At 35.1% G+C, this 4079-nt stretch overlaps 1 protein-coding gene across 2 annotated transcripts in view; it reads left to right on the top strand.

The window, feature by feature from the left end:
- The first annotated feature begins 814 nt into the window (after positions 1-814).
- Positions 815-4079, top strand: part of LOC115214137 (putative uncharacterized protein DDB_G0277255) — a 222536-nt gene continuing 219271 nt past the window's right edge. The window contains exon 1 of one of the 2 annotated variants that reach the window (XM_029783199.2): positions 815-1343. The gene's annotated coding sequence lies outside the window, so the exon portion shown is untranslated. Of the gene's footprint in view, positions 1344-3900 lie in introns of those variants that run through there. The other variant, XM_036504728.1, reaches the window with a different exon arrangement.

Genomic DNA, 4079 nt, shown 5'->3' on the forward strand with positions numbered 1-4079 from the left:
GAAGTATAAATCTGAAATTCTCCTGGCGTGTAATCGGAGCTGGTGGCTTATCGCGGTGGGAGTAGTAACGCTCTCTGAGTTTGTGTCGGAGTTTCGTGTTCATGGTGATAGAGTTACAAGTATAAACTGTAGTCATAGCATATGAGCTACACGTGTGCGTGAGTGCATAGAGGCGTGTGAGTGTGCATGTGCGCGGAGAAAAATTAGTGCCGTGTATACTGTGTGCGTGTGTGTGTGCGCGAGTGTTTGTGTGTTTGTGTGTTTGTGTGTGCGTGTGTGCGTGTATGTATCCGTGTGCATGTGTATGTGAGTGTGTTTTTGTGTGTGTGTGTGTGTGTTTTGTGTATGTGTGTGCATGTGTAACTCTGTGTGTATGTGTGTATGTGGTCATATGTGTCTATGTGTAAATCTATGTGTGTACGTGTGTAACTCCGAATGTGTGTGTACGTGTGTGACTCCAAATGTATGTGTGTGTGTGTGTGTGTATTCCCGTGTTTGTGTGTGTGTGTATGTATGTATATGTTGTTCTGACTATATGTGCGTTACAGGTAGAAGGAGTAAAGAAAATATGATAGATTCACCAGAATGAATAGTATTTTGGCGAGGAAGTTGAAAGGAAGGAAGATAACAGGGGTGACGGTATTGGATGAAAGGAAGGATAGAAGAAAGAAAATAAAAGAGCGAAGGAGTTGGGAGAAATGAAATGAAGAAGGGCGGAGGGAAGAAAGGAGAGAGAGAGAGATGAGGAGAGAGAGAGAGAGAGAAATGGGGAGAGAGAAAGAGAGGGAGAGATCAATCAATGTGAGGAGAGCGAAAGAGTAGAAGTGGTAAATTGAGAATAGATGTTAAGAGAAGGTAAGAGTAGAGGAGGGATGAAGAAGGCGTGACTAGTCGCACTAATTATGACTAGCCGTGAGTGAATATATTTCTCCAACATGGATTTTCTAAAACAAGAGTAAGAAGAAAAATCTTTGCGTAGCGTCGATTGTGATAAAATAACTCAGAGGTCGGTTTGGTCGGCTTTGTGTATGGAATATAAATATGTTTGAGTAAAAAGAAATATACGGCAGATGTAAAGAAAAGTAAGGCACAAACGATACAAAGAAAAGAAAGAGAGAAGAGAGATAGAGAGAGAGAGAGATAGAGAGAGAAAAACTAACAGCAGAAAAGTAACAACGGAAAGAAAAAATTTTGAAAGAGAGAAGGAAAGAAAGATAAGCAGCGAAGTTAAAGGAATGGCAGAGTGAAATATACAAATAAGAGTGAAATATACAAATAACCGCGAGAATGAGAAGTGAAAACAACGGATTACGATTTATTTACTCGAAACATGGAATTTATCGGTGTGTCTTTTGCAGTTCCTTAACCTTTTATTTATAGTTTTTTTTTTAATACATATTTTACCGAAATATCAACAAAACAACAACCTCAGTAAACGAATCAAACATACCAAGATATAAAAAAAACCCCACAATATCTAAATAACCAACAAGTTAATGATTAATTTAAATATACTTTGTATAAACGAGAGCAAAAGTTTTTTTTCTATCTATCTATCTATCTATCTATCTATCTATCTATCTATCTATCTATATCTATCTATCTATCTATCTATTTATCTATCTATCTACCTATTTATCTATCTATCTATCTATCTATCTACCTATCTATCTATTTATCTACCTACCTACCTACCTACCTACCTACTTGCCTACCTCTCTCTCTTCTCTCTCTCTCTCTGTGTCTAATTGCCTCTTTATTTGCCTGTCCATCTGTCCGTCTGTCAGTCTGCCTATCTATCTATCTATCTTTCTAACTGTCTATCTATCTATCTATCTATCTATCTATCTATATATATATCTATATCTATATCTATATCTATCTATCTATCTATCTATCTATCTATCTATCTATCTATCTATCTATCTATCTATCTATCCATCCTAACCTATCTATCTATCTATCTATCTATCTAACTGTCTATCTGTCTGTCTGTCGGTTTGTCGGTTTGTTTATTTATTTTCTATCTACCTGTCCATCCGTCCATCTGTCAGCCTGTCTGTCTATCTATATATCTAACACCATCTAGTGAACGATTTAAATATACACCCATGTAGACCCCGTCATAATTAAAATATCTATAAAACATAACCCTAAGTAGATTCATTGTAGAATAAAACTAAATGGGTTTGTAAATTTTTACTAAGAGAATAAAAAGATAAAAAGCAAAAGAAGAAAATAATGATTACTCTTCACCTGCAACTGTTGTCATTTTCTCTAAACTTACAAATTTGCCAACACCTTCAATCACGATCACACATATATGTTCATACACACACGCGCACACATACACACAGTTATTCATATGTATGTATGTATGTATGTATGTATGTATGTATGTATGTATGTATGTGTGTATGTATGTATGTATGTATGTATGTATCTATGTATAGGTATATGTACAAACTCATACACAGACACATAGGCGTGGCTGTGTGGTAAGAAGCTTGCTTCCTTACCACATGGTTCATGGTTCAGTCCCTCTGCGTCGCAACTTGGGCAAGAGTCTTCTACTATCTATCGTCTTGGGCTGACCATAGCCCTGTGAGCGGATTAGGAAACTGAAAAGAAGCCAGTCGTCTGTGTGTATATGTATATGTATATGTATATGTATAGGTATATATCTATATATATATCTTATCTATATCTATATCTATCTATCTATCTATCTATCTATCTATCTATCTATCATATCTATCTATCTATCTATCTATCCATCCTAACATATTATCTATCTATCTATCTATCTATCTATCTATCTAACTGTCTATCTGTCTGTCTGTCGGTTTGTCGGTTTGTTTATTTATTTCTCTATCTACCTGTCCATCCGTCCATCTGTCAGCCTGTCTGTCTATCTATATATCTAACACCATCTAGTGAACGATTTAAATATACACCCATGTAGACCCCGTCATAATTAAAATATCTATAAAACATAACCCTAAGTAGATTCATTGTAGAATAAAACTAAATGGGTTTGTAAAATTTTACTAAGAGAATAAAAAGATAAAAAGCAAAAGAAGAAAAAAAATTGATACTCTTCACCTGAACTGTTGTCATTTTCTCTAAACTTACAAATTGCCAACACCTTCAATCACGATCACCACATATATGTTCATACACACACGCGCACACATACACACAGTTATATAGTATGTATTATGTATGTATGTATGTATGTATGTATGTATGTATGTATGTATGGTATGTATGTATGTAGTATATGTATGTATGTATGTATTGTATGTATCTATGTATAGGTATATGTACAAAACTCATTACACAGAACACATAGGCGTGGCTGTGTGGTAAGAAGCTTGCTTCCTTACCACATGGTTCATGGTTCAGTCCCTCTGCGTCGCAACTTGGGCAAGAGTCTTCTACTATCTATCGTCTTGGCTGACCATAGCCCTGTGAGGATTAGGAAACTGAAAAGAAGCCAGTCGTCTGTGTGTATATGTATATGTTAAGTATATGTATATATATATATATATATATATAGATATATATATATATATATACAATATATATACACACGCACATACACGCACACACCGAACACAACCACACACACACACATATATATATATACACAAACACATGCACTCACATAAACACGTGCACTCGCGCACTCATGTATGCACACGCACGCATATTGATGATGTTACCGTCTCTACTCCACGTATACAACATGCACATATTTTTAATACTAATACCAATAATATTACTAATGTATTACTAATGCAAGAACCCAGAAGTATAATATCAAAAAAAAAAAAAGACGTTCAGACAAATTTACCAAAAAAAAAAAAAAAACAAAAAACAAAAAAACAAACCAACAACAGCGTTTCAACGAAAACGACAATAACAATAAGCAACAGGCACGACAATATCCGTAAGGACAACAATAATAGCAACAGCAACAACAACGATAAATGCAACAAGGAAGGAGAAATGATCGTCTGCCTATTAAATTAGTGACGGTGTGTGAGAAGGGCAAAAAAAAAATGAAAAAAATT

The sequence above is a fragment of the Octopus sinensis genome, linkage group LG7 (assembly GCF_006345805.1).
Source record: "Octopus sinensis linkage group LG7, ASM634580v1, whole genome shotgun sequence".
Classification (NCBI taxonomy): Eukaryota; Metazoa; Mollusca; class Cephalopoda; order Octopoda; family Octopodidae; genus Octopus; species Octopus sinensis.